The 26,891-nt window shown below is 39.3% G+C and overlaps 1 long non-coding RNA gene across 1 annotated transcript in view; it reads left to right on the forward strand.

The window, feature by feature from the left end:
• The window catches only part of LOC129204960 (uncharacterized), a 244,415-nt gene that overhangs the window by 168,661 nt on the left and 48,863 nt on the right, over positions 1 to 26,891 (forward strand). Inside the window, exon 4 of the long non-coding RNA XR_008576549.1 lies at positions 13,789 to 13,901. This is a non-coding gene — a long non-coding RNA (uncharacterized LOC129204960). The remainder of the gene's footprint in view (positions 1 to 13,788; positions 13,902 to 26,891) is intronic.

The following is a 26,891-nucleotide window of genomic DNA, read 5'->3' on the forward strand; positions in this document are numbered from 1 at the left end:
ACTCAGATCCACATAATTGTCACTTTGCCTGCTGAAGTGCTCTTTTATGTGACCAAAAGAGACATTTGGACAACCTGTTAATGATCTCAGGTGAGTTGTTTTTCAATTAAATGACTCTACAGAAGAAAATGGATGAGGTTTTAGGTACCAAATAATTTGAGTCATGCAATTCAGTTTGCATATTTGTTACTCAATATATTTGTCCTGTGAAAAAGAGAACAGTTTAGAATCACAGTTTTAGATAAACATGGACAATTCAGCAGGAGATATGGTTGCAAGCAGTTCACACTGAAAACTAGAGGTGCATCAAGTCACTCACTATCAGCACTCCTCTGGCTTTCAGAGAAGTTTAAGAAACTGAGAAAACTTGGACAAATCTAAGTTTTAGAGCTGGGCTTCTTTTGCGTGTTAGCTCTGAAACCAAAATAAAGGAGAAAAAAAAAAACCCCTTCTGACATGTTTTTTGTGGCCTTCGTACCAGATGAAAAACATCCATTGTATTTGTACTTTGAGTTTTGCATCTCTGTGGGCACTATTCCTGGGGGCTTGCAGAGAAACCTAAAAGGTGATCTTGATGATGGCTGATTTCAGCTGCAATGCAGAAATACGGCTGCTTCTGGTGATGGTGCATATGACCTTCATGTACATATTTGGCTTTCAATAGACTTCTGAAAACTCCTGAACTTTTTGGCTGCTAGGTAAGAAATACAACTTAGACGGCTTAAGAATAATAAATAATGATCACTTTCTTTAGAGGAGAGGATATTCCATCACCTTCTCAGGAGTTAATGATGTGAGAAAAATACCTCACTCAGAGCTACCTGATATTTGTGTGCCAATCCAACTATCTTATGTCACATCAAGCAAACAGTGATCATGCAGGATATATTGTAGGTACACCTTCTCACCCCTGTTTTCAGAATTGCATAGGCAGTTTAGGAGAGAGGACTATCTTTCCCATGTGTGAAATCTGATATTGCATGAGACAACATCCTCACCACAGATCTCTGCAATGGAGGTCAGCCTGCACCAACCTCGGGCAGATATGGACTGACACGCAAACCTGGAGAGGTGTTACTGGACTCCAGTACTAGAGTTGTGTTCTCTGGCTTCAGTGGGAGTTAGGGGCTTGATACTTCTGAGAATTTCCTCTTCCTCTATTTGCAGCTTTATGCGATTAGCACCTTTTAGAAGTCTGGCGCTCCGACACTTGCTGAGTCAGTTTATCTGGCAGGGTACTTTGGTTATTTTATGTGTGAGCCATGTCTGCAGCTGGAGTGGGAAGCAGCGCCTGGACTGTGCAAGTAGAAAATTTGAAAAGAACCCCCATATTTCAGCTTGGCACAGTTCATCCCTGAGATTGTTGGAGCTGTTACTCACACCATCTCCTGTACGAGAGGAAATGAGTGAGTGACTTGTCTTTCTTCTGTCACTGGAGTGCACCTCACCAAGAGGCCTCTAAGGGCATTCCTGCAGCTACGCAAATATACTTGATACCAGTGGCTATGCTGTCATACTGCTTAGCGAAAAAACTGGATGTGGTTTTTTGCCCTGTACTTTGCTGCTAAATGCCATCTTCTTTCCTTGCTAACACATGGTAATTAGGATATAGCTGTCCCTTGGAAACAGGGCAATGCTTACAGAGCTTAAGGGGGAATTAATTTGATAACTTGTTAGGGTAGAGGCTAAAAGAGAGCTGCTTCTTTCATGCTTACACATTTCCAATCTATCTTTCTTTCTATTTTTTTCCTTTAAAAATGAGACAATATATGCACTGGTGTCATCACTATTAATTTGAATCTATCAGACCCTGCCATCAGTCGACACTCTAGTTCCTTTTCTTATTTATTAAGTTGCACACTTTAAAAACACAGAGAATGAGCTCAGACAACTCTTTAGGTGATAGCCAGAATCTGTAATGAATGAAAAAAGTGTGTAGTTCATCTGTCATTGAAGTTAATAGGACATTGATTCAAGGTCTTCAGTGGGAGTGTGACAAGACCAGGTATGTGAGGACAAAGGCATTGAGGTAAGGTTGATGTAGGATGTGTTGACTTTGCACGGATTAAATAGGACTGTTTTCATATTTTATGGTCCCTTAAATTTTGATTGTACAGATGTGTACTTAAGCCTGAACTGAGGCACGTGACCAGTCTCATGGATTTCAGTGGATAGATTTCTGTGAAGAATGTCAAGTACATACATTTGGGTGGGATGCAGAGCCTTATTTAGGATTCTGTTTGAAAAACAAGCAAGCAAGCAAGCAAGCAAACTGTCATTAAGTCATCTGGTGCAATATTTCTAGCAAAATTTATTTGGGCACACATTGAGTAAATATTTTGTTCACAATACCATCCAGGCTCAGATATGCAAACACAGCCATCTTGTTGAGTTATGCTTTCAGGGGTGTAGACATAAATAATAACAATTCAGCAAAGGTCTCAAAGCTCTTTACGCGCACAGGAAAGTATTATCTTCATTTAGAGATGGAAAGAACATCAGATGAGGTGCTTGAGGTCACAAAATAACTGTATTAGATTTGAAACCCGAGCTTACTGTCAACCAGAATTGAAATGTAATTGTCTCTGTTCAATTGTAACTTGATTTTCATCTCCAGATTAATATTTGGATTTAATGGGTAAGAAGGTCAAACCTTTCTAATGGAAACATTTTTAGTCAAATGCACCCTCTTTATCTAAGACTCATTTTTAATCACTTACGATCTATAGCTCCACTAATTGTGAGTAATTGTGCCACTGTGTTGTTAAAGTAACTTTCTTTACAGATTTTTGATGTTCATAGTTTATAGCTTTGCTGCTGTATTTAAAGCATTGCTAATGTTTGGACAAAAGCAACAGTGTGGTAGTGGTCTCAAATATTCCCTCCACTAGGAAACTTCTGGGATCTCTGGGGTGGTGTTTCTAGGCTACAGTGGCCTAGGCCAGAGTAACACATAGTACTTTATAATGCTGTGTAATACTTTATAATGCTACTTCAAGCATCATTTTTTTAAATTGTCACCTTTTGTTCTTTCACCATCTCTTACTTCCTTGGAGCACTACATACTCATTTAGAACAATAGCAAACACAGCACTGACTCCAAACCAAATGTGGGGCTGGAAGGGAAATAATTTCATCTGATTACATTAATATTTTATTGGAAGCAGTATGACAAATTGGAGATTGATTGCAAACAGCAGACAATCACTGACTATAGAGAATCCTGGCACTCCACTGGCACTTCAGATCCTTTAAGGAGCCATTCCAAATCTGCAGGGAAATAGTTCAAACATTTTAATTTTGTAATTTAAATTGCATCACTCACTTAACCAGCTATTTAGTTGATTGTAATTATGAAAACACTGTGATATACTTAGTAAAGCCTTAGAAGACCTATGACAGTGTGTAATATTAATAGACTTGTATGTTTTTCTTATCGTCTTCACTACTAGTAATTTATATCAATCCAATGAGAATATAAGAATGTCTCTCCAAATGCAAAAAAAAAGTTAGCTTGTCTCAATCGGATATTTTTCCCAGAATCACATGCAGTAAGAGATTATTAATGACTTTTTCTTTATTATGCATTCCTCTGAAATGGTTACCTTAATTATGGCATCTTGATTTAATATATGTAAATGCATTTTGTAACAGAAACCTTCACTATATATAGAATGACTTTCACTGTTTTCTGAGGTGCTGCAGTCAGTTCTTATTAGCAAATTACAGCCTAATCCTCCAAGCATCCTCCTGCAGCTGTTCCCTGATTTAGCAACTCAAAAATGCTGGCAAATCAGGGTCCTGCAAATGCTTACAGAATTTCAAAGGGATTGCTTTGGGTCAGTGTTACACTTTTAAAATTTTCAAGTCAATTGCCACTTTTATTGAAAAGTGAATGATGCAATCAGAGCTTTCCTTTGACTTAGCGATGGAGTTTTGAAACTTGACTTGGATCAGAGGAAGAACTGTGTGTCACTGTGTTGTGGAAATTTAGTTCAATGTGTAAGTAATACCAATGAATGAACCAAAAATCCCCAGTTCAACATTCCTGCATAGGTAGAGAGTCACTAATATCAACCAGAGTTTATAAGCTATGTGAGTTTATAAGCTAGAGGTATATATTTCAGCTCTTGTAGACCCCAAGGTGGCCAAATGGCTGTGCCAGGAGTGCGGTGTGTATGTGACATCCTCAAGCTAGAGCAGTGCTTCAGCCCACAGCTTATGCAATGTGACTGTCCTGTTCTATCTCTTCCTAGCGATCAAAGAAAAATGCCTCAAGATTAAGTCAGAAACTGTGCGCCAAAAGAATGTCTGAGCAGACATTTACAGTCCTGAAAAAATTTTGACTTTCATAAGTTAATACTTAAACAACTGTGCTGCTCTTGCCCGAATCTGGGATAGTTTAAAAATTCTTATTACAGTGAAATTGCACTTTCTCTGGCTCACAAGCTCTATGAGAGAGAAGTTCATATTGTCTCACCATAGTGGGTGGTAAAAGTAAAAGGCTAGTCACAGATAGAATATGTATTTTCACACATGTATTCTTGCAAAGTAAACACTAGTAACTTTGTCCTTCACTCAGTAGGGTTGCTAATAATTTTTAGTATGTCTTTTTGGTGAAATTCTCCATCAGTGTCTCTATCCTCTGTTGCCTAAACCAGTAAGTTTTGGGTTTGTTGTTTATACCCCCTTAAGGAAGTTTCAAGAATGTTGGAGTGTATGCTATGTTCTCTGTATCAGATCCGTAAAGAATTTACTAGTAGGCCAAACTCTCTACTTGGTTTAATTCTTGGACATTTCAAAAGAAATTCACATAAATGGCTACATTTATATGAAAAATGAAGATAACCGTTGAAAATGAGATAGGTAATAACTTTACACAAAAAATGAAAAAATGTTTTCTTTTTAAAATGCAAAGGTAAGAACAGACAGATTCTCTTTTCAGTACAGGGACAGATAATCAAAACTCTAGCAGGCAATAAGTGTAAAACTTGTATGCTCATAAAGGACCTAAAAGACATAAAGGGATAAAGAAGAGTAAAATTGCTTTGGATCGGATTTTAAATTTGACTCATTCACTAATGGGTCAAGAACCTGATCAGCTGTGGAGTAAATGCTGTACTGTCATACTACTGTGAACATGTCCCCCTCCACAAATCTGGAATTTGTTACTTAATATGTGTTTCTGAGTTCCCTTTATCATGCCACATTAGTTCAAAAGCCTTCTACTAACAACAAAAGGAAAACAACAAACACACCAAACAGCCTAAGGACCAACTGAGTAGCTAGGAATGCTGTATACCAAATAGACTGTCACTCTTATGTCTGTAGAAACCAGTGCTATGCATTGCAAAGTTTAGTAGTGCTAAACCTAAATCTAAATATTACGCACAGGAAATCTACAATCATCTTAATCATTTGCTTGAATTATGCACATGGGACTATGGTATCTGCTAGCTCAACATAGATTATTGCTTAGGGACTAGTATAGATGTAACTGTATTATTAGAAGGGATCAATTATACCCAGCAGTACAATTACATGCATCCCAGTTTGCCAGTTCAGTCTTATCTTCAAGTGGTAGGCTTAGGGTTTATGGAGACTGTACATTGCAGTTACAGTTATTCAAATTCCCCACATATCCTTGAAGTCTATTTAATAATAGATCTGAACAATAAGTGTCAGTGTAAAGCATGGTCATTCATTATTCTTTCATGGACTACCCTGAAGTCTTTTCTCCATAAGTATTTATTCTCATACGGCGAGAGACAAAAGTGTTGCATCCGCACACAGAGACATACATGGAATACACATGGGGAACGTATTTCACTAAGTATTCATTCTGACTGCAAGAGCTCTGTGGGACAAAATGTGATGAATGATGGTGTAAGTGGCACAACTTTAATTATGAGATTCCACCAAACTGTTTTCACCCTCTCTACGCTCAATTGTTTCCTCCCTTGTCATTAATATGTCACCACTTCTTGCAAAGAAATAGCAGTGCTAGGTTTATCTGCCTAATGTATCTAAAACGTCAAAACCACCATCCCAGCTCTTGAAAGGCAACTTCACTAATGCAGGCACTGCCTAAGTTTCACAACATTACTGTGTTGGTGTGCTTATTACTTCTTATTTGTCTGACATTAGGACTTGGAAGAGTCTCACAAAGATCAAAGACTATCACATACAGATGGTACCCAGTACTATAAAAGGCTGCTGCCTTCATTTATGATTTGGTTGCCTTTTTAGTATGAATCATCTTTTCACTAAGTCAGGGGCAGAGGAGCATAGGAGATGCAGTGAATGAATGTAGAAATGCCTTAACAGCCAAGCCGTGGAATTCACAAACAGTGGGGTGTAAGAGGAGGAATGTACTATACTCTAGCAAATATTCATAATAGCCAGCAACCTTAGGCAGGGCCAACAGAATATGGGCTTTTAAATTATTGTACATGAGCTACTAATAGTTTATCATCTACACAGGATCAACTGGTTGACTGTTTCAGTCCTTTTAGGCTTGTACTTGACCTCTGGTATTTGATTTTGTGGCTTTTTACCGTTTTAAGTTTTCCTGTGTCTGTCTCCTAGATTAAAAACTGTCTGGCATTAAACATGTCTGGGAGTTGTGTGTTGAAGTCACGTGAGTTTTGCAGCATTGAAAAAACCACCAAAAAGAAAACAAAAAAATCGTTTCAGGGTGATATTGGATTGGACTGCCTGCTCTTCTCCCTGGGCTAGCTCTTAGCTGTGGGTTGCTCTTGGTGGCAATGGCTAATCAACTTCTGAGATGAGGAACCTGCACAGGAGACCACAGAGCATTATTTTCATGGAAAGTCAGTTTAATATCCTGTCAGTTTTGTTTATTATTTTAATGGAGTAGAACTTACTTATTCTGTAGCCACAAACTTCGCATTATGTTTGCAATTTTAATATTATTTGAAAGTGGTGCTCCAAAAACTTGCTGTTCAGGAAGTTAATGGGAGTTGTTCCAGCTGCTCCTTGGCAGAACAGAGGAAAACTGCTGTTAAGTGCCAGTGCCCCCCACTTCCAACAAGGTCCTCAGCCTTGCTCTTCTTCCAGTCTAAAACCATCCACACCATAAAGTAGGTATCAAGTAGGAATCAAAACAGGTAGATTCTATAGATCATGTGGTACTAACCTGAAAACTGCTCAGCAAGGAATCCAAACAGAGAGAGGCAGAGACATGCATTTAAAAATTCCTCAGTGTCCCCTTTTTTTATCCTGACAGAATGTAAAGTTATTATGTTAAGTTGCTCTTGGTATTTTAGTAGACTTGAAGGTACCTCGTATCTTGGAGCCCTTTCTTATGCCAGTGATTTCATATTATTTAAAAGTTGTCTGGAAAGATGTATCATTCTACAGGTCTGCTGTTGTACAGATGGGAAAGCATGTTTGGATCAAGAATGGGTGAATGCATAAGCAAAAATGCACTGAGATAAGGATTCTCACTGTGATCGATGGTCAGCAGTTTTGTCACAAGTGATGTGACACTTCTCGTGCACTGGTTTTTTTTCAGTGAGTCTTTGATCGGCAAATAAGAGTTCATACTATATAATTCATGTGATTGTTTACACTGTGAGACAGCAGTAGCAGTATATAATTGCAAGTGGTCTATAGATAGAAATGTCTTTGCATGAATTAGTGGTCAAATAAGTAGGATTTGTTCAAATCAGCTTGTGAAGAATCAACAAAGAAAAACAGAGGCTAAATTAATCCATTAAATGCTCCATTGCAAGCAGTTCTCCCTACTCTAGTATTTATGATTTCAGCCTTACCGTTTTTGGTATCCTATCACATGAAAAGCCATAATACTTTTTGTAAAATCCGTGGTCTTATTTCTGGGAAATCTCCATTACTCAGCACATAGATGTCTGGAGTTATTTGACTACATTTCTCTTGGCAGAAGAAGGTGCTCTGGTTTTTTGTGGGGGAGGAAGGAGGAGCAGGCAATGCTGGGAATGCAGCTTACTTTCAACACTGCCTCTTTTCCTATAGGGTTGATAAAAATCATTAGTTATGGCATGTTAATGCAACATGATTGCATTACAGCATCCTGTACTGCTCTAACTTATTTAAGCCACACCAAATTAGATAATGTGAAAACATTTCAGCCTGGTGGAAATGTTATCATGTTACCTGATGCTGTCCAATGCGATGGAACTTCTGTTCTGTTGCAGCCTCGGGTGTTAGGGCAAGGAGATGACTGATGTGAGCACTCAGCAGCCACCTCGCTCTCTCTTTCCTCCTGCCAGGAGGGTCTCCTGGCTTTTCGGCTCTACCTTTGCTACAGGAGGCTGGTGGGTGCCTGGTTATCCGTCCTGAACTGCCTGTTGGTGCCTGATGGCCTCAGGTCCAGCCCTGTGGGGAGGAGGGAGCTGTGTAGTGAAGGGTGCATGACGCTCTGCAGGTTTGCTGGGAGCAAGAGGAGGAAAGAGAAGGTGTTCTAGATTCCGTCATCCCGAATGACTTGTGTAAAGCCACAAGTTACTGCAAAACTCACTGGCAATAAGCAGCAGAGCCCTGGGGGAAAGATGTGGAGGAGGCAGTGGCAGTGGTGAGTCTTTGATGGGCTTGTGAGCTAATCAGCCCATCGGCTGCTTGAAAGGTCATGTCATTGAGCTGCTGAGGACAGCTGACACAAACCTTCACCACCCTCCAAAGTTTTCTTATAAGAACGCTGTAAAACCCCAAATCAACCTGCTTTTCTACTGCATGTAAAAGCAACAGATCTTCTCACAACACATCCCATGAGAGCTTTCCCCTCCCTCTTGTACAGGTACACAGGGTCTTCCTTGTACATTTGAGTTCACATCGCTCCCTTCTAACAATGAGATGCGATGTGCTGCAGGAGGAAATGCCCCAGCTCAGGTGTCCAGAAGAGCTCAGTTCCGCTGGTGCTCAGGGGCCCGTGGAGGTGGCCGGAACCGGCTGTGGGCAACCCCAGCCTCTCCTCAGAGGCTCCTGCGGCCACCTCCTGGGCACTGGCACCCTCCACAGTCCCATGGGTGAGCTGCTCCGGCAGCCCGGACAGAGGGACCCGGAGTAGACAGCGCCGCTGCTTCTTTCCACCCTGGCTCCCTGCAGCTGACACGGGTGATGGCCAGCCGCACTCCCACCAGTCTTTCCCCTCTCCAGGTGGCTCTTGGGATGTCTCCTTCCCCTCGTGCCCATCTGTGGCATGGAGCTGCTCTGCAGTAAGCCAAAGAGCTGTAGGCAGTGGCTCCCACCTGAACTCGTACTTTTCCTCCTCCTCTTTCTGGGGGCTAATACCACTTTCGAAATCATATTATAAGAGATGGTTAATAATCTGTTCTCTGAAACAGATGTTAGTTTCTGCTCTGTTTTCAACAGAAACCAAGTATGTCCTATTAAACTCAATGAAAACTGTAACTGGGTGCCTTGACAGGACATGTTAGAAATACAGCTTATTTTTCCCTTCCAGCCCTCCTCAAATACACATAAGCTTTATAGATAATATTTTCTGTTAGCCTAAAGCATCTTTTTTAGAAACAAGTGGCTCTCTTGTGGCTCTTTATCAGTGTCATGTCAAGCTGAAATGTGTGCAGAGCAGACCAGGAATGCTTTCTAACCCACTTTGTATAGGTTTAAATGTATATATTATGCAGGGCAATAGGGGATCAGACTCAGTGCAATAACTTCAGAAATAATTGAAAGCAGGACTTGTTCCTGGTACTTCATAAATAGTAGCAATAACTCTTCACGTTTCGCACACTATTTGAGCTTTTCATATTCTGCTGTGCTGTTGTGTGGCCAGGACTGAAAAGCAAAATCCTTTCGGATCTCTTGTAACTTAGCAGAAAGCTTTAGGAGGTAAATCAGAGATAAAGAGGAATAATTAACTTTTTCAGAAGTCACTTTCAGCCAGGAGAATTTAAGTCTTGCTATTGATCTTTCAAATTGACCATGAACCTTGCATTCATTTTATGTTGTATATTGTAATTATATAAAATTATGTGTTATAATGTATAAGTAGAACTACACTATAGACAAAATGAAGTTTAGAGAGTGTTTTGGAGGAGATACAAGCAAGTAAACATGAAGCATATGAAATCTAATCAGTAAGATTTCAAAATAAAAACATTAGCTGCTAGACAATCATGATAAATCACATCAGTTGTGTGGAGCAGTACTATTGGATTAAATTCTATAGTGTGAGAAGCAGAACACATCAAACACAAATAATTAATTCTCTGTCTCTCAAACATTTATTTTGGTTTATAGTTGTAGGTGTAGGAACTAGTTTCCCCTACCAAGACTGAGAAGAGGAGGAAAGGAGCATTTGCAGGTGGGAAAATGGACATACACCACAGGAACTGGGTGCCCTACTTAACCTGCACAGGATCTGTCCGTGTGCACTGAGTTACCTGAATTGCAGAGGAAGCACAGTAGTGAGATTACATTGCATGCACCTGTAGGATGCAGCAAAGATAAGTCAGCCTCATGAAAGAAAAAAAGGAGGGGGGAAAAAAAAAAGGTGATGTACAGGGACCAGAGATGGGGAAGATTTACTGTTGTTTACAATTAGTTCCCAGCCCTTTTCTCTTTGTCCCTAACCTTTGATTGAGATTGTTGGGCTACCTCTGCTCTGTGTCATGTTTGAGCTCTCCATGGTTAAAGCAAAGCTTGTGGTTCTTTTGGTGATGGGGTAGCTGCTGGCCATAGCAGACTTAGACTGGTGGGGAAACTCTCATACTCTCACTATTTGGCTTTTTACCCTGCTCTTTCTCCCTCCCCCATATTCCACAGGTTCTTTTATAATCATTTTAGGCCCTCAAATATTTGCCTCATTCAATAAATATGTTCCTAATGTCAGTGATCAAGTGCATTAGCAGCTGACAGAGCCCTGGCTGTAGCAATTGCAATGCAAAACAATCAGAGCCATGTCGCAGACTTACAAAATGTCACACATCTGCCATTGCAAATGAGCCACTATCACACCTTTAAAACAGCTCTCTTGATCTATTCTAATGCACAAATTATACTTGTTGTCACATCTTATTACTATTATCTTGTGGAAGATTGAAATGTTTTGCTTTCTTATATCAAATTCCTAATAATTTACCTGCCTGAGATACAAAGAAAGAAATTGGGTAGGATGCTAGTTGTTTTCTAGAGTTGCTCAATATTCCCCCAATGGTATTTAATACACTTTGCTACAGTAATGCATTTTGAAAGATTCAGTGTATATATTTCCAGGGCAAACTATATGGTGCAGTTTTCATCTAAAGCCCTCATGGCAGCAGGGAACAGTGAGCAACCTGATGGAGGGGACAAACAATACATTTTTTTGTCATTTAGCTAAGAACAGATCAACAGGATGGCTGTGATATTTTCGGTGGGGTGGGTAAGGGCTGTGCTATGTGGAAAATGAGGTGTTAGATGCGGTCCTACTCAGCCAGTAGTAAAGGTGTCATGACAAAAATGGCAGCAAGTCCTGGCTGGTGGCAGCAGCCCGGTATCACACTCTGGAGGACAGAGCAGCCCACAAGGTGAATGATGTGCTATGCTAGCAAAAAATTTTTTGCAACATTTTAAACCAAAACAAATATTAATCCCTTGGTTGTTTCAATTCTCCAGTCTGTCAAATGAAGACGAAAGAAAAAAAAAAATCCGTAACATGGAGCCAAAGCTTGGTCAGCAGGGGGACAACTTTTACAGGGTTCACAAGCAGGATCTTTATGCCTACAACAGCTCTGAGCAGTCTGGCTAGGATTAGCCAAACAAAAGGCCTTGGAGGAAGCTGCTTGGTCATCCTATATCCTTCCATATATTTGGAGGAAAATGTTCCATAAATGGTATGTTTGCTCGGACCCCTCTGGTGGCTGCAGGGAGGACACATTCTTGTACCAGTGTTGCAGAGGGCTTTGCATCTGCAGGGGAAAAAGTCCATTCAAGGGCAGGGAGTGGACGGAAAACTATTGGAGTGCTGGGAACAGAGCAAAGTTATCAGTCAGTGAGGATTTTTGTCTAGGCAACTATTTCTAGAGAGTATCTGAATATAAATTACACCATCCAAAATTAATAGACTTCTCAACCACTTCAGTTTATTAACATTCTTGGCGATTCCCCAGAAGTTGAACTAAGTTTGGTGAATTGCATCGTGCTTATTAAATGGAGAGAATACCTCCTAAGCATTTTTATTGTCCTTTTAATGTCTGAACCTGAGAATATTATGGCTGTAAAATGAATTATAATGATGTGCTAAACTGGAGTAATCTCAGTCATTTTATTAAGCACTTTGTGAATGAAATGGAGATTGCTGGTGCTGTATTTTCTTTGAATATATTCCCTGCGCTTCTGCAGAACATGTGTGCAGCTCCTCAAGAAATGAGAATGAAAACCATATGGTATAGCCTGGGATGCCAGAGTGCATTTTTAACCTCTTAGTGATAATATAGACATGTTACAGCAGTGCGTCCCAAAACAGTGAGAAAATCTTCTATAGCTTTTGTGTATATTATTTCTCACATTAAAATGATCTGTCAATAATTCTAATAATTGTTATCATTGCCAAAGAACAGCAGTCTCACTCTGCCATCTTTACTCCCTGCCCACATATTTTTTTCTTGCACATCCACATATTCCTCCCTATGGCTCCCAAAGAAAAGACCATTTCCTTTGAGGTGAAGTTTGATATTTGATTAAGCTCCTGTGATTTTAGTTCTGTATATTTTTCTTTGGAATTAACTGTAGAACAGTTACTTTTAGCAAGTTTTTTTACATAAAGAAATGTTAATATCTAAATGGAGGAAGAACAGTTTTTCTCTTTGAAATTCAGTTGAGGCTTTTCAGTTTTATTTTTCACAGTGTACCAAGAAGCCATGTTTTTAGGAATATGTAGTCCTATGGCTCTACAGGATCTATTCTTTTTATTATTCATTAACTGAACTACAGGTTCTTTGGGGGAAGATGCATATTTTGAGCAGTTATTTACTGAGTTTGGGTCACAAAGCCAAGGCTGGGACAGAGAGAGTGGAGCAGATGCAGTAACAGGTATTGAACTGAGAACACGACGTGGAGAACTGCCATTTCCTCTGCCGTAGCAAAGGAAGGAAATTCGATGGCAGCTTTGCTCCATAGTTCTCCATGTAGTACAGTGCATTTGATGGCAACCTGAAAATATCCTAGCTCAGGCCCAATGTTGATTGATTCCCTTTAATGTGATAACTTAGTAATGCTCAACATTAAGTACATCTCTGGCAAACTGGTACTTAGAATTTAGCACAATCTTTTATTAGTGCTGAATTCTCAAATGCAGTGGTTAGTACTACTACTTCTTTTTTTTTTTTTTTTTTTTTGTTTTTCCTTACAGGCATTTGAATACTGCTTTCTGTTTTCTCCTCAGTTTTGAAATCTGATTGTTACCGCAGGGATAAACGCACGTTTTGCATTACAGGCCAGTGAATACAGGCTGACACCGGGATAATTAACATAGAACAAGGGATAACGTACAGATTTTTTCAGTTACCTTTGAATCTGTAAAAAGCTAGTTTTCTTCCATTGCTTTTCACAGTTTCGTAAACACTATTCAATCAGTTATAATTGTACATAAAATCAAAGTGGAAACCACAGAATCAATACCTTAGAAACAAAAGGCATCTAAAAATCACTGAGCCTGGAAGATCCTAAAAAGTAAGACACTTCTACATATTCATGAGGTTTTACAGAAATGAATATCAGAGTGATGAAAAGTATATTTGAGTGTAAAATGCCCATGTTCATTAATCTCTTTTCAAAAATTCACAGGGCGGCACATCAGCATATCATTTTTTTGGGAACATGGTTAAAGGGAGAAGATGTTCTGTCTCCAAGGCCATCTGTGGTTGCTTTTTGGTGGGTGCAAGAAAGATGCTGCTCAGGTAGGATTCATCAGACAATCATATTTAGAGCTCTGTCAAGTTCATGATAACTAGGAAAAATTGATAGGGTTTATGTTGGGGTTTTTTTTCTTCTCTCTTTCTATGAAGGATGTTTGGTTTTATTTCTTGATTCAAAAAACTCCCACCAAAGCTATTGTCACTGAAGAGTTTAACTTTGCCATAGACTTTTGGATCATATTGGAGATTCCAGGACTGGAGGGTCATCTGGGTTTAAAAAAAAAAATAAAAAAGGCAATTCCCAGCAATCTACTGAAATTTATTAGAGTTCTTGTGATAACAAGGCCATCGGCTGCTGCTCTGGGTACCATGGAAACAGGCATTGCTGCAAACAGGGGAGGCTGCTTTCAACTCATTCCTATTTCAGAAAAAGAAAAGAAATTAGGTTTTTGTGGGATGAGTCGTTTAAAAGACCTTGCCCCTGTCTTTTAACCAGTGCATGTGGCCATTGCCCTGGCAGAGAGACTGAGAGGTGTCACAGGACCAATCGGCATCTGCAAGGGGTGGAATGCTGGTAGTACTCTTTTGGGGGATTTTTGAGCTTCTGAGCTCTTAATTTATGAGAGAGTTAAGTATCAAGTAATAAAGGGTATTTTTAAACTAAGTGCTAATCTTGTCAGAGAACGCTCTCGTGGTTGAAGCATTGCACTGGAGTTCTGGAATTCTGGCTTAAATGCCTCATTTGGCAGAGAGCTAAAGGCTGCTCAGCTCGGCTTTTCACCCACCCCAGCTCCCCCAAGCTGCTGGTGCCACGGCGTGTCTGTGGCTCATGGGGCACGTTGCTCTGGTGGCAAGCAACCCGCGTTGCACAGAGGTTACTGCTTTGAGCCTTCAGACTTCCTCTGTGGCCACTCCTCTGGGGATGCTTATAGCACATTCAAACAGGGATATTTAAAATCTGTTTCAAAGTGATACTGTAAATACTGGCAGACACCTCTGAAGTGCTTTCAGACTCATGAAAGAAAAATGTAATAGCTATACAACAGCACCATTCTTGCTAATCATAAATAGATGGGCAAATATGAAATCAAATGTGCTGGAGAGAGAGGTTTAGCACCCATTCATGCATCTCTGCTAGTGGCAGTCATTTGTGTATTTTCCTATTCAAACTGTATGAACAGACTGAGCAGGTTGATATATCTTGTGGCATGTTTGGTCCTATTTCATAGCCTATTTCACAATGCTGGTACATACAAAACTATACCTATTAGTGGTAGGGAATAATGCAGACATTATGAGTGGTTCATACATCCTTCACCTTCTCCACTGAAACTTTCAGCTGTGGGGAACCTTGTTAAATGATACGTCTGTTTATCCAGCCCAGCTGGTACAGAGTGGAAGGCAGGGGAGATTTCTCCAATTCCACCCTGGTACTATCTCCATGATGCAGCTTGAACTGCAGTTTGGGCTTCCTGGATCTACATATTTTGGGCTGAAACAGTCAATTCCTAATGATCATCTATAGCAGATGAGGAGGAGGCAGGAAAGCATTTCAATAGGCACTGATTAGTTGCGCTCCTGCAGAACTGATCATTTTAACAATGCTAAGACGTAACAATCCTGAGCACAGGATTGGTAGTGCGCCAGAAGATCTGAATGGAAGTTGCTTGCACTATTATTATTATTATTTCTTAATTTAAAAATAGCTAAAATGCACTGAGAAACCTCCAGAGAATGAATTCTTCTGAATCTCAGTTGTTTGTGCTCTAGCTGACTTCTTGGCTGATGTAGCCAGGCTTATCCAGAAGGCCAGGAGATGCCTGTCACCCTAAAGGTGACACTTTAAAAACACTGACATCACCGTGAACTCTAGCGTTTGTTTCTGTTTTGTTTTCCAAAATTTTAGATCTTTTTATGTGTTTCAGTGCTAGCTCCCCTCCCTATTCTTAGTAAAACATCATAACGAGTAATTTCTCACTCCAAAAATAATTTATGGGAATCAGTGTAATGGTTTTATCATTTGAAGCATGGTAAATGCGGTGTGTGGCAACAGTGTTCAAAGAGCATTTGTTAGTATTGTTGTCATAGAGATCCTATGATTGCTGCAATAAATGTATAAGAATTCATGAAACAGTTTAAGTGGTAAGCTTTATACCTCAAATATAACAGCTGGAGATTTCCATTTTAAGTTTCCTTAGCTTTCTTTGCTGGGTGGAGGTTGGGGGTTTTCTCTCAAAACTCAGAGAATGAAATTAGAGAGATTAATTTGAGATTTTTGTAAGACCTTACAGGACAACAGTAATCTTAAAATATTGTGGAGTTGATAATGATCACATATTTATATAAGATCTCTGCAAAATTCCAGATCTCTCTCTGAACTGCACATGTATTTTTTTGTTCTTTGTTATTCAGTAATATAGTAATTTGTTTTGTTTAAGCTGATGTTTTTCCAATTTCTTTACATTTGACTCATATTGTTTCTGTGCTTACGTGAAGATGAAGCCGAAGAGACAGATAGTCTGGAGCAACACATCCTTGCACTCCATGCTTCCATTTATTTCTATTTTCTGTGATTTTCAAGGTATATTGGAAAATAATTTAAATAAATCGACACACAGAGCTCTATTACAAACCTTGAAGAAAACCTAAATAACATTTGCAGGTAATAGAAAAAATATTTTTAAAACTATTACATGTCTGTCAAGATGCACACTGTAGAGTCTTCAGCTGATTAGCAGCTTTCTGGCCCAGTGGAAATCAATTGCACAGAAAACCTTGAAAGCAAATCATTGGAGGTAATGTGGAAAACCTTATTTTTCTTTCAGAATATGGAGAAAGTTTCTGGAGCACACTAGTATTTATTTACTGATAACTGCCACAATTGTTTGATTAATTGCATATTAACCCTGCCAAGTCTAGATGATTGCAGGAATAAAGATGTGGGTTAACTGTTGTAATGGGAGACTGACTCTGTCTTCATTGGTTTTCTATCAAACACAATGCTTCTTTACCCAAACAAAATAAGGTAGGAAGCAACACGCCATACTTTGCTTAAACATGTATTTGGTACCTAATATAAATGGAGCACTAGAAGGAAAAGCTGTGGTCACTTTCCTTTAGCTGCAAAGGCTAAAAAGAGAAAAAGAAATCCCTGCAATAAGCTGCTTGCTGTAATATCCACTCGATGTGGTATTTTTCAGCTGAGGCAGAAGTTAGGCATTTATTATATCCTTCGTCAACTACACACATACTACAGATGGACAGGCAAATAGAGATAGGATCATCAGCCTTAACTGGAAGATAATACAGTCCACCGTGAGATTTCTTTGTCCCATGATAGGAATCCTAAAACTGATCACCACAAGGAAGTCTATCCCAGCACCTCTGTAAGTATGGAGTAGCCCATTCATAGAAGCAGTGCTGCAGGTGGGAACTGAAGCTGATGCGCAGTATGTGTGGGCCTTTCCCACTTAGTGAACCACGAAGAAAAAAAAATAAATCACAAGCTCTTGCAGTAACTTGTAGGGCTCTCTGCTGTCTGACACAAAGTTTGTGTCAATTTTAAATTTAGGATTGCAAATAGTGATTCAGGCAATAAATGAGGGGAGGCTGATAAAGCCAAGGACACTTGTTTCTTGTAAACGTGCGATTACCAAGCCCAGTGGGCTAAATCATCCTTATCTGAGAGGGGAAGGAGCATGGATGGAGACCACGGCACCTGTGGAAACTAATTTGTTCCTATCTCTTGGATAGCATCTGTTGGTATGATGTGAATATCATCCGATGCAGCTGTAGCCACACATATCTTTATTACACGTCCCTTTGTGTTAGAAAGGGGCAACGCTTTTGCTTGGGTGTAACTAAAAATTGAGTTTCATCTACTATATTATGTGAATATGAAATAGACTCCTGGTTTTGTTAGGTTAGGACAGGTATTTTGTTGCAAGGAGTTAGAGGGAGTTATTTCCTTTGCTCTTTCTTGGTTTTGTCTTTTCACAAGCAGGGACTGAGGTCATGGTAATGGGATGTCCAGAAGGGAGGAGCACTGAGTCCTCAGCTTATTTCCATAGGAAATAAGAATTTCTCTATAAAAGTTTGGCACGGAAAACTGCTTTTCTCTCTATTTCTTAGTGAGAAGATTGCAAGTAGCTGTGCCAGAACAACAGCAACAGGGGGAAATGATACAGGGTCTTCCTGCTGTGTATTACAATGCTGTCATCCAAGAGATGCAGCCAAGCTCTGCTTTGGGGATTTATGCTGTCACGTGAAGTGTTTGCTAGATCTGTTTCAATTTACTCCTTGTGCCAGGAGCCATGTTACTCTACCGTGGTCTCTAAGACAAAGCACAAGAAATACTAACTTCAGCACATGCACTCCAGGCAAACCCTTGTGAAAGGAGGAAGAACAGAAGCAACTGCAGCTCAGCCCTTGCCTGAGTGGTGCAGATTAATGGGTTTTGGGCTGGTGCAGTTCTCCTGTATCGATATGCTGTCTTATAAAATGCAGTTCAACTGCAGAATATTTTAGGAGACTGCCCAAATGACATGATAAAAGCAGAAACTGGGATAGCTGTACACGCACTTGGTCATAAATTAAATCACACCACAAGAGAGCTTGTTTTTTTAAATTTTATGAATAGTTGCCTTTTTTCCTTCTCTTTTCTTCTCTTTTTTTCCCTGGCTTTTCTTGCATCAGGAAGTCTTGTTTTGGAAGTTATTTGTTTATCTTAGCAAAAAGGCTCTCTGGATACTTGATATCTGGGCACTATTATGACATTCTGGAACTCCATTAAATGGTTTCACGTTATTCCTGCAAACCTAAGTGTGCAGTTGCACGAAGAAGCAAAATAGTTGCCTTTCTCATTTGAAATATTTTTCACCTAACTCACATCACAGCATGTTAACCTTCCAATAATCTCATTAAAGTTTGACATAGCTTCTCCAGGTAGCATGTCCTCATCTCCTTTGAAAATTTTAGCCATGTTAAATGACTTGGTGACCCAGTTGAATCGCTCTATTATATTTTTCAGTTGAAATTTACAGTGTCTTGGTTACAGACTGTGGTATAACAAGACCATTCAGATAAGTGCAAGTTTTCAAAAATGGCATCATTAGCAAGATTCAAAAAAAAATCCTTATCATGGGTATTGTTCTTGTTTCCTTCCTTGGTTTCCTTAGGATTTGGCCAAATCCTAAGAAAAAGATCCGGAAGGAAAATTCAGTTCCTTCAAAACTCATAAGGTTTGATATATATGTTAACAAATTCTTGAAATAGTTCCATTTCATCTGACCTTTGCCTTAACGTACCTGTCCAAGAAAAGGAGACTTTGGATCCAGTCACACTCGTGTTACCTTTTTTTGAGGAGCACACCTGACCGGCAGGTTGCTGACCAGTGCCATCCTGCCCATCTCTGATGGTGGGCTCCCACACAGCAAAGATGGCAACGAGCAGAGGGCTGGCAAATGAGCGAGATGGAGCCTGCTCCTACAGCCCACGTGTTTGGACAGCAGCTGAGATGGAAGGGCTTGGGTTTAGTTCCCCATTCCCACAACTATTTTGTTTTTTCTTCTCTGCTGACTGGTTAATACAAAATGCATAACTAGGCTCTGCATCTGCCAATTATTTAAAAATAAAATAGCAATTAAAGGGGGCGATAAAAAGAGCATGAGAAACCTTTGACGTGTTATCACTCTTTACTGCTGGGAGACAATTAACCAAAGTGAACGGGAGCTGTGGGAAGCCAACAAGCCATCTTTCAAAATGGCAGTCATTGTCACACATTGCAGACACCATTCCTTTCTTCATTTGGGATGTTTCATTTATTTCAATTAACGGTCTCAGTTGAACTGAGGAAATACTTGTCTGTTTCTCGTTTTTTTACATTTCTACTGTATTTTTCGTTTCTGATACTTGTCTCATCATTAATATTTCTTACTGCAATGTGTCTTCTATGACAAAGAAGGTCATTCCCTATCGACTTACTCGAATAACAATGCGTCATCTATCTTTCTAGGACAGTGTGAGGTACTCACCCATACCTGTCTGTCTTACTGCTGTTTGTCTTGCCATCTGTCTTGTTCCCATGCGTAACATCTAATTAACACCTGTGGTAATTAATAATGCTGTGGGGTCTCTTCTATTATCTACTATTCGTTTCAGTAGGGATAAATCAGCACATTGAACACTAAGGGAATTGTAGTATCTAATGATGAAGAACATAAAAAATGCACTTACAGTTTTTAAATATTCATAAAATAGAAGGCAGGAACCATAATTTTTAATAGAAGATTGTGTATGGTGAATAAAACTGATGTTTTACTGCCTCTCTGTAGAGTACTAACAGGGCACTGTGTAGCTAGCCCCCACCCCCATACAGGAGACAGTTAAGTGAGCAGTTCCTGGTAACTGCTTTGAAGAAATAGTTGATTTTTTTTTTTTTTAAAGTTTAATAGTTTGCAGGTTTTGACAGTGGTGTTTGGCCTTTTGAAACTGTCGATTTGAAATGTATTGGTCTGTACAAAATTGCAGATTAAAGGTTGAATGCAATTATTCTCCATGGATAATCTCCATTACAGCAAAACATTTGGTCATCTAAGTCATACAGCATGGCTTCTGCAACAAACTCTTTGGATGATCATAAACAGGAGTACTTCTGGTTTAGAAATCAGATTGATTTCTGCTTTCTTCCAGAAGAATTCATTTTGTTGATTGAACAGACCTTTGATGAGGGGGAGAGGGAGGAGAGGGAGAAAAAAAAGCAGCTGTGCCACCGTGGCACCAAAATCCATGCCTTGTGTATATAACATTCACGGAAGCAGGACTATGGATATCACCTTCTAAGAGATGTGTCCTGGAATTTGTAAAGAAATATACTCAGAGTTTAAAAGAAGACTTTCTCCTCCACAGATGTTTCTTTGTAGTCAGTAACATTCAAAGACACGTTTTCTTTTGTTATTCCAGACACATTTCGGCTAGAAGCAATAAGCACTTTAATTGGTCAAATCTAAGAAAGAACACAATACAGGAATAGGTTAGTTGCTTAAATTCTATTGTTTCATCTAGGATGCTTTAACAAAACTTCAGAAAAACCTTGCCCTTCACTAGTATGGTTAAGGTTTCCACGAGAATACCGCAGAAGGATTCCCAATTTTTAGTCCTTAAAAAGCTGAAAATATTGTACTAATTTAACTTCTATGCAACTCTACATATTCATGGAAGGATCAGGTTTCCCACTGTAGAGAGGTATTTCTTTTCAGTTTAGGTCATTTTTTTTTACAGAAAAAAAAGGCTTTCTCATGCTGGGAGCTGTTTTACAAAAGAAAAATTACCTTTTCCCCATCAACTTTTCCAACTCTTTTGCGAAAGATGAATTAAATCTGAATCCGTCTCAATTACTTGGGGACTGTATTTCATTTTAACTAATCGTATTTCATTACAGTTTTGTAGATTAAGCATAGGGATTGGCAGTATGACTTCAGACTTCACTGACAGTTATACCTGCAGCTAAGGGTTTCTGAAATAAAATTGTCTTGAGGGAAAAAGAGGAAAAGATTTTTCCTTTCCTGCCTTGTGTTGCTCTGAATGCAAAATCTTGACAGGGCAAGAGGCAATGGTCATAAATTGATTTTCAGGGAATTTCAATTCAAGGATTGTTGGGTTTTGGTTTTGGTTGTGGTTGTTGTTGTTGTTGGATTTGTTTTGTTTTTAATTTGGGGATGATGAAACACTGGAAGAGGCTGCCCAGAGATGTTTTGGAGTCTCCATCCTTGGAGATATTCAAAACCCAACTGGACAGAGTCCTGAGCAACTTGCTCTAATTGACCATGCTCTGGGTGGCGGTTGGACTATGTGATTGCCAAAGATGCCTTCCTACCTCAACTTTTCTATGTGTCCATGAAAATATCATCAGGAAGAAGGTATGGGACTGTGAATGTCCAAACTTTGTGTTTACCATATGTATCATCTGCATCCTGGCCTCATTCACCAAAAATGATGAAAAACAGGAGAAGTAGTTGAGAAAATGTTCCCAAAATCACTATATGCTTTCTGCCATGATAGAGTTCAGTGTTATTTAAATGTCACAAAAAATAATGTGTAGAATATGATAAATATGAGAGGGGTTCCCATTCCAATGAGCTTACACTCCTAAAAGCAAATACTGCTGCCCATTCATTTCTTAAATACAGTTTAAAAGAATTGTATTTCTCTTCCTCAGAATTTACGATAAAGTAAGTGCAGAAAAAATAGATAATCCAAAAAGGACATAGCATGACATTTATTCTTCAAATTTCATGCCTGACTGTTATGTTTTTATTCCATCCTTTGTCATCATTTAATGTTTCAGATAATTTTAACCCTGGCTGCAGCTTACTGATGTTTCCCCTCTAGTTCTTTTTTCTTTAATGTTACACACATTCCTTCTCCCCACCTTTTCCATACCCTGCTGAAGCCTCTTACTGCAGCCTGAGAGAGAGAAATAGAGGTTATACAAACTTCCCTCTACCTAAGAAAATCAATCATAAGCAAGAAGCAGAGTGCAACTAGAGGCAAAATGTAGGTCCAGCCTATTGCAATGGGCAGCTAAGTGTACTGGTGTGGGTTTTAGGCAGGGCTAAACTGGAGGCTGAAGGCTGCAGCGCTAGGGGTGAAGCCTGGTGCCACGCTATGCTGACAATTCTGGATAAAATGTCTGTGAGGGACCCCTTGTAGAAACGCCTCTTGAGAGTCTTCCTCAGCAATTTTTTCTTGGAGGAAAATGAAGATAGCCTGGCCCAGGGCTTCCTTCCCATGGTACTTTTACTTGAAGGCAGAAGGAGCATGCTGGAGGCATTCAGGCGTTCTCCTTTTATTAATAGCTGTCTCTCCTATTTTGTTCATTACCAGAATGATGAGTCCTGTTAAAGCACCAAGTATAAATCCTTAAAGAAAATGTTCCTTGCACAAAAATAGCTACAACGGAAAAGATTGTTTAAGCTTTATCATCAGCAGTCTAAATATGGCATTAATGCTCTCTTCTTGGTATGCAGAGTCTGAGCAGAGCTGGAATTGCAGCAGGTGGGAGATGCATTATCAGCTTTGGACTTGGCTTAGACAGTAACAGCTCAATGTGTGATTGTGCTGGGTCTCACCGCTGACTGATAGCAGTGGGGATTTCAAAAATGCCTGATCATTTTTTGTACACAGTGTGTAACTTATTGGGGTGTGTGCATGGGCGCAAGGGTCAAAGTTGTTAAGAATTCTGCACAGCTGTCCAAACTGTTCTTTTCCTCGTGTCTTTCCAAACTTTCTTGGCTGGCGTGTTGCTATAAATGTAGAGAAAGGGGAAATTCATGGTTCAGGTAAAAATTCAATTGTTATGTATACTGGTGGTTTACCTGACCTAGAAATACTTCAATAACTAGCAGTAGTTTATTTATTTTTAAGAGAAAAATTATCTCTTGTTTCATTTATGTCACATATGAAAGAAAAAGGAAAGATAAAATAGAAAGAGAAGGCAGCACTTCTTTTTGCTGATGATGCATTTGATGAATGACTCCCTGAGGATCTGATTGAACTCAGTGTTATACCCACCAAATGAAGATAAATCATTGGTGAAGGGGTTTTGGAGTACATGCCCAAAATCAATTATGCTTACATGGAGATCTATTAATCTATTTCTTCCTGTTCAGTCTACCCAGCCTCTTTTAATGGATTTTCATCATTCCAAACACAGGTTGTTATTTTTAAGTGGTGGTACAGTTCCTGGTGGGTTGCATCAAAATCAGAGTTGCCTCTTATACATGAGGAGCTAAGCTACCTTAACACCATTTCTCCCACCAAAATCTTTAAGAGTCTACAGCAGTAAAATGGTAATATGAATATTGACACCTTTCTGCAGCAGTTTGCTGGTTATTGTCACCTTTTTTTGTTGGTAACACAGCAGCCTGACGAAGACTCCTGCATGAAAAAAGAAAAGAAAATGTCATGCGTGTATAAGGCTGTACAGTTGAAAAAACTGCAATGAAAAAGTGATATTTGGGAAACTGTGCCTCTATTAAACTATTTTCAGGGAAATGCAGTGGAGTTCAGACCCAGACTGTATTAGATGCTCTCCTTTCTCCCAGGGAAAGATAGTCCATTTATGGTCAATGCCTAATCAAAGAAGATGAGCGAGGCAGAGCAGGCATTGAAGGGACGGTAAATCACAGTTGAGAATTGAGTCCACACCTTCTAAAGTTTTGTCAGTTTTTAAATTATGAGGTCACCTTATGTTTCTAAACCAGAAACATTTTCATGGTAAGCAGCTAATGCCACTCCATCTCTTTCCATCTAATATTTCATCATGTTAACAGAGTAAAAGGTTGTCCACTGATCATGAATATTATAAGGCAGTCGAGCACGTAGGCAGAGCATTCTGAATGAATAACAAATCCTAGCACAGATTAAAGTTAATTTTCATTATGTCAGTGGATGACTGGCATTAGAATGACCAACTAGGTCTGTCTCCAGAGTGAAATATTGGCAGATATAGAAATCCTGCTGGTAGACTCCAACACAAAATGGAAGCATACCTTGGTTGGATTCAAAGATCTTAAGGGTCTTTTCCAGCCTAAATGATTCTAAATGATTCTGGGAAATAGGTGATATACTGAGATGCTGTGATTATGGGGCTAAAAACATTACCATGATTTGGCGCAGTGAGCTATAGTACTAACACTTACTCTGATGACATAAAAAGCAGTCTGTCTTCAGATGATTTTCAGGCCTGTTCAAGGAGGGGTGTACTAAAGTCTCTGAATCCTACATGAACATAATTCCTGGGAGAATCCCCTGAAGGACAGGAGACACTGAGGCATTACTACCTTTGCACTCAACTTTCCATATTTTGCTCCAGGGTTGCATTTCCAGCAGCTCATCAGAGGCTGAACTCTGCAGTCTTTAAAGACAGTGGCTACGTTAAGCAGCCCCTAAGGATGGAAAGAAATCACCTTAATTTTAAAAGGTGATGCTTCACAGCTCTGTAAGCGGGCTTTCACTCAAACATGCTCACAAGCATCTGTCTGACCAACACTTCTCTGGTTGTCCTATAAAGTGCTTGACATGCTAGTTTTTTCCCTTTCAGTAACTGTATAGAGAATATCAAAAAGACCTAAGTGGAAGGAGCTGTGATCCTTCTCCTCATAGAGAGTGCATCCAGCCCCATGGCAGACCAGAGCTGCTGGCCCTTAGGAATGCTGCTGATGCATATTGTGTAGTTGCCTTTGTAAAATGAGAGACCCTCACAGACCCTTCTAAGCTGCTGAAGTGAATTAGCATCCTCATTCATAGACCCTTACTAATTATTTCAGCCCTGGGCTTGAGCACAGAGTTCCTGTCAATAAAGCTTGATATACAAATGCAATACTTTGAGTCTTTAAGAACAGGGCATCGGTTTCGTGGCTGTGAATTTCATTGACTTTCTAAGCAGAATTGAACTTTTGTCAGTAATTCATTCAAAGCAAGTAGCCAGTGTATAAATCCTTAGTTCCGTGGTAATGTCCATGCATACAAAATTAAACTGGATAAAATCTATAAGCCTGTGGGTGTTTTTGCTGTTTTTCCAGCTTTTCTATTCAACCTTTCTTCTGATGGTATTAATAAATGTTTGGGATTGTTGCAGCTGCAGTCAACTTCTGTAACATATTGATTAGTAGTATATTGACAAAAAGTGGTTTCTTTGTTAATAAGAAACAACACAGTGATTAATAGGTTACATAAGTTACACTGAGTGTACAGCCAGATATTTCAAGAACAAGTGAAACATCCCACACCATCAATAATGATGGAAATCAGAGGAGAATTCTCCAGCTCGGTCTTGTTTATCTAGCAGAAAGTGATCCTAGTGTTTTAAGGAAGCACTAACTTATTTTCATTCTGTTGTTGTTGTTGTTACGATTAATATTATTACATGAATTTGCTGAGTGGATTTTCTAGCCTGTAAGCATCAGTGCAACGAAAGTAGTTTTCTCACGTTGAACCATCAGGAATTTCTCATTCCAGATAAATCTAGTTTGGCAGAGCAAGCACTGAAACTGCCCCCAGCTCTCTAATATGATTCTAGTCAAATCCATGTTTGACATGACTTCAGCATGATACAGGAGAAGGAAATCTATCTTAAATGTAGGGAAATGACTTCAGAATACATTCCATAAGGTAAACTTTATTTAGTATGAGATATAAGGATTTTATTTTTTTTCTATGAGTTCACATGGGAAAGGGATGTTAGTGATACAGGCTATTTTCACGCCTCTTTCAATCTGTCAGATAATACCACAGTTTGTTTTGGTTAGATTTCCAGTTTGTTTTCTCAATTTGCAGATGTCATTCAGATAAAGAAACTGTTTACAAATGTAGGAATTGAGGCCAACTATTAAACTTGCCCAGCTCCACTCATCTTTTTTTACTTTCCTTAACATATGAAGAAAGAGGCAGTATCAACAGAAAGAGGTTAGAGCTCATGCCAGAGAAGGAGAAGTAAAGGAATACCTTTTTTTAGCTGAAACTTGGCTTCAGTAAAGTATTTACTTACTTAGCACTGGTTAGAGCTGAAAAGATCTATTCATAATAAATTCTGGCCCAGGAAAAATCTATCTTTAACTCATTTGGCTTTTAAAGCCTATTTTTCATTTTCATTTTGTTCTGTGGCAACATATATATTCAAACCTTTGCACAGAAGTTTCTCCTGTTCACGATACCATCCCTGTTCATGGGTAAGGCACTGAATGGACTTTTTTTTTCCCCAAGACAGCATTAAAAAAGACTACAATACAGAGTTCAGCAATGCTGCTTGGCATTGCATTCCCAAAACCCTGTACCATTTTTGCTTTCACTGAGCTGTATCTTCATGTGGTTTTCCCCCTAAATCACTGTGAATGCAGCAGCCACAATACTACACATGAGTAAGGGCAGAGAAAACTCATCTGAGATGGATCAGTGAAGACAAGTTTATTTCTTCTGAGCCATACTGAAGGACTGAAAAAACTCCCACTGACTTAGAGTAGATCAAGGTCTAAG

Source organism: Grus americana, chromosome 3, assembly GCF_028858705.1.
Source record: "Grus americana isolate bGruAme1 chromosome 3, bGruAme1.mat, whole genome shotgun sequence".
Taxonomy (NCBI): domain Eukaryota; kingdom Metazoa; phylum Chordata; class Aves; order Gruiformes; family Gruidae; genus Grus; species Grus americana.